The sequence below is a fragment of the Sus scrofa genome, chromosome X, assembly GCF_000003025.6.
Source record: "Sus scrofa isolate TJ Tabasco breed Duroc chromosome X, Sscrofa11.1, whole genome shotgun sequence".
Classification (NCBI taxonomy): Eukaryota; Metazoa; Chordata; class Mammalia; order Artiodactyla; family Suidae; genus Sus; species Sus scrofa.
This window is the reverse complement of record NC_010461.5, coordinates 119,508,400-119,517,984: the sequence shown is the minus strand read 5'-3', so window position 1 is coordinate 119,517,984 and position 9,585 is coordinate 119,508,400. Positions and strand designations below refer to the sequence as shown.

General features: G+C 37.7%; 1 pseudogene; it reads right to left on the bottom strand.

The window, feature by feature from the left end:
- Positions 1,665–2,688, bottom strand: LOC100511976 (annotated as a pseudogene).

Sequence of the window (9,585 nt, the reverse complement as noted above, 5' to 3'; positions counted from 1 at the left end):
TGTGTGTGTGCAGTTCTATGCAATGTTATCGCCTGTGAAGTTTCCTGTGATTTTTGCTGCTACAGTCAACATACAGAAAAGTTCCATCACAAAGTTTTTTTTTTTTTTTTGTCTTTTTGCCATTTCTTGTGCTGCTCCTGCGGCACATGGAGGTTCCCAGGCTAGGGGTCGAATCAGAGCTGTAGCTGCCAGCCTGCACCAGAGCCACAGCAGCGCGGGATCCGAGCCGCATCTGCGACCTACACCACAGCTCACGGCAATGCTGGATCGTTAACCCACTGAGCAAGGGCAGGGATCGAACCCGCAACCTCATGGTTCTTAGTCGGATTCGTTAACCACTGCGCCACGACGGGAACTCCCCACAAAGTTTTTCATGCTACTCATTTATAATTACAACCATCTCCTTCTCTCCATGACCCCTGAAATCCAGTTGTTCTTCATCTCTATATTTTAGCCATTACAAGAATGTTAAATAAATGGAATCATTCAACATATAACATTTTGTGATTGGCTTTTTACATTCAGCATAAATCCCTTGAGATCCATTCAAGTCATTGTATCAATATTTTTTCCTTTTTTTAAACTGGTGAGTAATATTTCCTGGTATGGATGTACCACAGCTTAATTGTCCACTTATTGAAGGACACTTTGGTTTTTTGATTTTTTGACTGTAACAAATAAAGCTGATATGATCATTCCTGCACAGCTTTTTCTGTGAACTGTAAAGTTTTTCTTTCTCTGAGATAAATGCTCATGAGTGCTGTTGCTGGGTTATGCAGTAATGGTATGCTCAGTTTTATAAGAAACTTCCATATTTCTCTCCAAGGTGGCTATACCATTTTACAATCCTACTAGCAGTTTCTTTGCATTCTCACCAGCATTTGGTGTTATCATTTGAAAATTTTTCTTTTTTTTTTTTTGTCTTTTTGCCATTTCTTGGGCCGCTCCCGGGGCATATGGAGGTTCCCAGGCTAGGGGTCGAATTGGAGCTGTAGCCACCGGCCTACGCCAGAGCCACAGCAACGCGGGATCCGAGCCGCGTCTGCAACCTACACCACAGCTCACGGCAACGCCGGATCCTTAACCCACTGAGCAAGGGCAGGGACCGAACCCGCAACCTCGTGGTTCCTAGTCGGATTCGTTAACCACTGAGCCACGACGGGAACTCCTAAGTCATTCTGGTTCATGTATAGTGGTATCTCATTGAAGTTTTTGCTTGCATTTCTCTGATGGTACATGTTGAACATCTTTTTATGTGCTCATCTGCCATCTGTATATCCTTATCGAGATTTCTATTCATGAGATTCTCATCATGAGATTTATATTCTATTTTTTAACACTGGCAGAATCAGGCTTTCAGGAATTTGAACAAAGGCACAGGTTTCCAGGTGTACAGAAATACATTTCCATTTTACAAGTGCTTCTTTTTCAATCTCAATCCTTTTGGACTGGGGTAGAAAAACAAACTCTTTCTTATATAAGCAACAAGACCTTCCTTACTATGACCTTATGGACTTTTTAAAAGAGTTGATCATCTGAATTTCTAGGATGTCTTACAATTTATATACAGTATTTCCTTTCTACACCCATCTACTACTAGCTGGTTATGGCCTACCAGATCCTGGTGAGTTTTTCTATGGTTAAATGTTTTATTAATTTCTGTATCAACAAAGATCCTCTTGTTGACTTCTCTTTAGGCTTTTTGTTTCCTTTTCATGAAATAAATGTGGATGCTCAATGCATCCCTTACTTACAAAATTCTGTATTGGGATTCCTATCCTTGACATTTAGGATGATCAATGAGGGGCTTACACTGTACATCCATTCCTACTACAAATGCAATGGTCTGCATTATGACAGATTAACTTCTCTTCACTCTATCACTCCATCCATTTTTGGTCTTTTCCCAGAGGGTACTGAAACAGAGTTCATTCCTTACAGCATACTACACAACATGTAAATTTTAACAGCATGCTTAGCCTGTAGTTGGTGGTGATGGGTAACGCGGAACCCTTGAACCTCCCAGTCATAGATCCAGTCCATAGTTTCAAATTTAAAGTCATACAAAACAAGAGAAAATTCTACGGCCATACCATATTGAGGTTTCTGGGGATATTCTCTATGTTCAGCAGCTTATTGATAACCTCTGGCTTCTCCATTCCTCAGCCAATCAGAAAAAAGAGAGCCATCATACAGTGGAATTGATGATAAAGGGATGCCTGGCCAGTCACTTCAAACTGACAAGAACTAGAAAGGTTCTTGCCCTCCACCCTGACCCAGGCTATGGCCTACTTGCTGTACTTGAGCGGAAAGACTAGTCCACTGAAAATTAATCACTGTTGGCTACATCCATTTTACACAAGTTCCTAAAATCTGCTGTGTCATCCTACTTCTGAGCAGCATAATTCAGGACTACACTATCTAAATCAGTACAAAGGGAAAACTGCAGGAAGGCTGCTCCAGACAGTTGAAGCTAGCCCTGAAGCTAGGTTCTACAGGGGCCCAGGCCAGTATGTGGAAGTCTGGAGGGAACGCATGATCAAGAATGGGGGTATAATGCATCTCTTTAGCATTGCTGACTTCTTTCAAATTAAAATTCTCTGCATCCTTGCCCCTTGGAAAGGGAAAACAAAGGTCAAGAGAAATCTCCTGTCCAAAGTCATTGAATGTCTTTGTTTGTTCACCCATATCAGTGAGAGTTGGAGATCTGCCTGCCTTCTCTTGGTCCAATTTTGATTAGACCTTCAGTTTCTTTTCAGTGGTATTGTATTTTCCTGGCTTTCAAAACTTAGTATCCCCAGCCCAGGCTAGAGAGATTATCCTTAGGGCTACATGTCTTTGCCTCTTTTTTTTATTTTAAATTTCAGTGCTCATGACCCAATAAACAAACAAACGAAAAAGCACTCGGCATTCCCACTTCCTAAAAATTTTTCTCTAGTGTTTGAGTTCTTCCTGTTGTTGGCCTATTCCTTTCTAAGTTGTTGCACTTCCTTCTCCAGTTCATGTACACTTTTTAGGAGTTTCTCAGTCTGGTTTCTATGTCATTTTTAGCAATGATATGGTAACTCCAGAAATAAAGCACTCATATAGGCCCTTCCTATCTGTAGGCCATAGCTGTAGCCCATGTGCTAATTGAATTTTTAATTTTTTTTTCACTGTTTAATGTCAACAGCGCTTTATAAATTTTAGACACAAGTCCTTGGTCAGATAATGTGATTTATGTTTTTTCTCAGTCTAGCTTATGTTTGTTTCATCATTTTAGCATCTTTCAGAGAGCAAAAGTCATAATTTTGATGAGGTCCAGTTTATCATTTTTTTCCTTTCATAGATCATGATTTTGGTGTCAGGTCTAAGGATTTTTTTCTTTTTAGCATTGCACCTGTGACATATGGAGGTTCTCAGGCTAAAGGTCGAATCAGATCTACAGCTGCTGGCCTAAGCCACAGCAATGCCAGATCCGAGCCGCATCTGCGACCTACACCATAGCTCACAGCAACGCCAGATCCTTAACCCACTGATCGAGGCCAGGGATCAAACCCACAACCTCATGGTTCTTAGTTGAATTTGTTTCCACTGTGCCACAATAAGAACTCGTCTAAGGATTTTTCACTTGTACTTAGTATCGGACATCTTCTCTAAAATTATGTACTTTTACATTTCGATCTGTGATTTTTCGTTTTTTGTATAAGGTATGAGACTTGGGCCAAAGTTGTTTTGTTTTGTTTTTGACCTCTGGATGTCCAATTGCTCCAGGGAAATTTGATTAAAAGGTATTCTTTCTCCTTGACATGCTTTGACATTTTTGTCACAAATACTTGGAAATGTTAGTTTAAGTCTATTTCTGCATTTTTTCTGTTCCATTGATATTTATGTCTATCCCTCAGCAAACACTATTCTATTTTCACTATTGTGACTATTAGTAAACCTTAATACCAGAGAGGGTCACTCTTCCAACTTTATTCTTGTACTCTATACTTTTGTCAGCAGAGTCATAATGGCTTCATAAAAAGAGATGTGAAATATCCTCATCCTCTTTGATTTTGTGATAAAGAAGAGTAAATGCCAATTTACAATCCCTAACTTCTTGGTAGAATTTTCCACTGAAATCATGTGGGCATTGGTATTTCTTTTTCAGAACTTAAACTACAAATTCAATCTCTTTTGGTTACAGGACTAATTATATTGCCTATACAACCTTGTTGGGAGTATTGTGGTAATTTCAAATAATTGATTCATTTCTTATAATTTTTCAAATTCATGAGCGTACAAATAAAAAAAGTATCTGCCTATTATCCGTTTAATGGCTGCAGTATCTGTGGTATTGGTCATTGTCTTCTCTAATTTTCCCTTTGTCAGTCTTACTAAAGTTGTTTGTCAATTTTATTGATTTTTTTGAGAAATGGAGAAAATCAGTGGGGAAAAACTATTTTATTCTTTCTTTCAATGTTATTGATTTTTTTTCTCTCATCTTTATTATTTATTTCCTTCCATTTGCTTGGGGTTTATTTTCTCCTTTTTTCCCCCTATATTCCTTAGGTAAGAACTTAGGTCTCTGATTCAAGACATTTTCTTTTTTCTAATTTAAGCATTTAATGCTATAAATTTCTCTCAGTACTACATGAGCAGTATTCCATATATTCCATATATTTTGATATGTCTTTTTATTTTCATTTCTTTCAATGTCTTTTTTAAAAATTTCCCTTGAGATTTTGCCTTTGATCCATGGATTATTTGTAAGTGTGTTCGATTTCTAATTGAGATCTACCTGTGCCATTTGTATTCAGAGATTTTTCTAGTTTTATTCCATTATGCTCAGAAAAAATACATCCTGTACGATTTCAGTATCTTAAATTTGTTGAGGCTCAGTCTATGGCCCAGCATATAGACTATTTTGGTATATGTTCTACAAGTGCATGTTCTGCTATTGTTGAGTGGAGTGTTCTATAAGTTAGAATTACTGAACAAAACAATAACCAACATGATCTATCTTTGCTGATTTTCTGACTAGTAGTTCTATCAGTGGCTGAGTGTTAGGTATGTGAAGTCCAGCTATTAACTGTGGCTTAGTCTGTGTCTTTCAACTCTGTCCGTTTTTGCTTTGTGTACTTGGAACCTCTGCTGTTTGGTTGATACACATTCAGGATAGTTATATCTTTGTGGTAGACTGATACTTTTAAAATCATATGACATCCCTCTTTGCCCTTATAATTTTCTTTGATGTATTATGCCTACTTTGTCTGATACTAATATAGTCATTCCTGCTTTTTTTTTTCTCTCTCTCTTTCTTGTCTTTTTAGGGCCGCACCAATGGCATATGGAGGTCCCCAGGCAAGGGGTCGAATCGGAGCTGTAGCCAGAGCCACAGCAATGCAGGATCCTAGCCGTGTCTGTGATCTACACCACAGCTCATGGCAACACCAGATCCTTAACCCACTGAGCGAGGCTAGGGATTGAACCCACGTCCTCATGGATGCTAGTCAGATTCACTAACCACTGAGCCACAATGGGAACTCCTGCTTTTTTTTTTAAACTGTGGTAAAATACAAATAACAAAATTTGTCATCTTAACCATTTTAAAGTATGCATTTCAGTAATATTAAATACATTTATGCAAGCAATTGCAAAACTGTTTTTTTAGCTTGCAAAATTGAAACTCTATACCTATTAAACAACTCAATCCCCCTCCCTCTATTCACCATTCAACTTTGACTCTATGAATTTAACAACTCTAGAAACAGAATTATACAGTATTTGTCTTTTTGTGACTGGTTTATTCATTTAGCGTAATGCCCTCAAGTTTCATCCATGCTGCAGGAATGTGTCAGAATTTCCTTCCTTTTGAAGACTCAGTGATACCTCATTGTATATATAGACCAAATTATGTCCATCCCTGTATCAGTAAACACTTGGTTTAATCCCATTATTTGCCTATTGTGAATACTGCTGCTATGGGCATGGGTATGCAAATGTACCTTCGGGACTCTGCTTGTAAATCCTTTTGTATATATACCCTGAAATAGAATTGCGGGATCATATAGTAATTCTATTTTTAAATTTTTGAGAAATCATCATACAGTTTTCCATAGTGGCTGCACCAATTTATATTCCCACCAACAGTACACCAGGACTCCCTTGTCTCCATGTTACCTGTGCTGAGATTGAGTGCTTGGAGTTACTGAAGAGTTTTTTTCAATGCTTGTTTGCTGTCCTTAGTGTGTGGTTGTCCCTATATGTCTGCTACATACAGGGAGTTTTTCTCCATGATTTTGCCAGTCACCTAGTGCTGAATGCAGTTGACTGTTATTCATTAATAGGTTAGCAGTAGGAAGAGAGAGTTCTCTCTTCTCCTAGTCCAACCTCATTCTTAGGTGGGCCCTGTAAGCCTGATCTTCACTGGTGGGTTCTTCAGTTTTCCCAGTGTTATTTCTCACAGTAGCTAGACTCTACCTTGTTATATGTCTTTTGTGGGAGATACAGTCCATCTCATCTCCTAGCAGTAGATGCTTTTGCGTATTTGTATTACCTACAAATGCATTTTTTTTTTTTTTGGCAGGAAATCATGCCTAGTAATCTTGGATGTAGGCGAGCTTACAGGCCTGAATGCACATGTAATTGCATGCTATTAGTGGAAATATCAGGATGGCCTGCACAGTCCTTAGAGTGTCATACTTAGTTTGAAATTGCTACTTTGGATACTGGTGAATGCACAAGTAACTGAGAGCTACTACTGCTGTCATTGTGACTGCTTGGAACATCCCAGGAGGATGGCACTTGTCAGAGGATGGCACTTGTCACTAGCTGCTACAGCTGGAGTCTTCTCTGATGGAATGTGTTTGGTAAATAAACTTCTATTCAATCACTGATGATTCTATTTGCACATATGTGTATGGAAATGCCACCAAAGGCCGAAGACTAGTGCATGCTGAGAGCAAGCATATTTAATGAGCTGAGTAGGGCAACCATGCTAAAACGCAATACAAACTTGGAAATACCTTTTCCTCATTTCTGTTATAATGTTATCACTGATTATTAGCAAGATACGATAGACTATTATCAAGATAAGATGCAAGAGTCATTGGTCCACCTGTATAAAAATGCCCTCAATTATTCAGCAAACATGTACTCAGCACTTATCATTGTGGCAAGTACTCTATGGTGCTAGAAATAATTATGCTACAGAAGTGACTATCAAATAACTTCCTAATTAAAAGGAAACAAAGTTCTCCAAGGTCCCCTGAGTTTCACCCAAACCTTTGAATTATTTAAAGCTGCCATCTTATCCAGTTCTCAGAAATGTGCTACTTCTCCTCAATCTCTGGCCAAATGCTTCCTTTAATGTAGCTGAGCCAGGCTTGAAAAGTGTATTTATTTAGAATTAAGGGAAGAAATACATAAGAATAGGTTAGGAAGCCAAAACTTGCTCCCAAACTCCCTAAGTTTGGGAGTTCCTGTTGTGGCACAGAGGGAGTGAATATGACTAGTATCCATGAGGAGGCGAGTTCCATCCCTGGCCTCAGTGGGTGGGGGATTTGGCCTTGCTGTGAACTGTGGTGTAGGTCACAGACATGACTCGAATCTCATGTGGCTGTGGCATAGGCCAGCAGCTGCAGCTCCAATTCAACTCTCAGCCTGGGAACCTGCATATGCCATAGGTGTGGCCCTAAAAAGAAAAAAAAAAAAAAAAAGCCAAGCTTGCCAAATCCAAGTCTCTATTCCAAAAACTGTCACATTCTAAGGATATCAAATACTTCCCAGCCCATGCTGTTGCTTCGTACTCTCACCTCTTTGCCATCTTATCTTTGCCATCTTATTAACTCCTCTCCAAGTGGCAGCCAGCTGCTCACATCACCACCCTCTAAGAGGACTACAAGGCAACCACATTTCAAATATATAGCCTCTTGGTTTTTGTCTCCCAAGAACCTACTTTTTCCAGAGGCAGATGACAAAATGATTATTTTTTTTAACATCAATGATCACAATCATTATAAATAATTTAGCTTCCTTCCAAGTTTCTGATAGTATATCTTGTGTTTTTTCTGATTCATAATTAGATCTTAACGAATTGTCCATTTCAATGATCTCTTCAATGTGCCAAGGCCTGGATTAATTTTAATCTATATTTTCAAACCCATAATTTATGTTGCTAAATTGAATAATTCAGCCCTCATAGTTCCTTTTGTTCTGTTTCTATTTTTCACTTTTTGAACTTCATCTTCAGTTGTTTTCATTCATTCTTCTTTAATGGTGAAACTTTTTTGGACTATGGATTTTCTCATAGGTACAGTTTGTCTTCATTTAATAATAATATTAATACTTAATAACAATTATTAACACTATGGGCCACTGTATTTTATTTATTTATTTATTTATTGAGTAAGAAACCCCATAGAGGTGCTACGTTTTTCTCATATTTGCCCAAGATCACACAAGTAGTGGATGACAGAGCCAGGATTGGAATTCAGACAATCTGTCTGCAGATACTGTCCTCCAAATCACCATGATTTTAAAAGTGTTCTATAGCACTTCCTATGTTTCCCTTTTCCCCATGGAAAATTCTGGCTGGTACTTGGCACCTGATTATGTTATCCTGGTACAAATCAAGATAAATAGCAATATATAATACTTTTGAGTCTTCATAAGCTATTAACATCTACATTTTGGAAATCTGTTTTTCCACAGGAAGACTATTTCTTTTAAAGTGTGATTATAAATAATTATTTTTTGGAAATCTTAACAATATTAAATAGTAATTGTTGGATTCGTTTTAAAACCTTCATTTCTCCTCACTTTTCACTTCAAACTACGTAATTCTGTAACCTTCCCTGAATATCCTCAATACACACACTGTGTCATTAGGTGGCTTTATTCAGCTTTTAAGAAAAATTCCAATTCTATAATAAACTCCCATAGATATTTTAAATAAACATATTATTGAATTTTGAAAAGTGAAGTTTCAGTGATTGGAAGTGGGGAGATTTTCCAGTCTTAAAATAAATTATGGAGTTCCCATCGTGGCTCAGTAGTTAATGAACCCGACTAGCATACATGAGGATACGGGTTTGATCCCTGGACTTGCTCAGTGGGTTAAGGATCTGGCATTCCTGTGAGCTGTGGTATAGGTCACAGACTGGGTTCAGATCCCACGTTGCTGTTGCCGGCAGCTGTACCTCCGATTCGACCCCTAGCCTGGGAACCTCCATATGCCATAGGTGCAGCCCTTAAAAAATATATATATATATATATATATATATATATAATATATATATGAAAAAAATATATATATATATAATATATATATGAAAAAAATATATATATAATATATAAGAGAAAAATAATTTACAGATTTTGCCACTTAGAATTAATTTCCTATCAAATATCCACCTTGAAGAATTATGAAACTAATGATCCAGACTTATATAAGTAATAAACCCTCCAAAAAAAAACATCATCTTGCAAAGAAGCCAAATGAAGATTTTTGTGATGAATGGCCTCCAAAACATTTTTCTTCTATAAGTAGAAAAGAACCTATCGTTCAATATATATGAATCAGTTCACATGGGATTCAGTGGAACTAACACTCCAGCA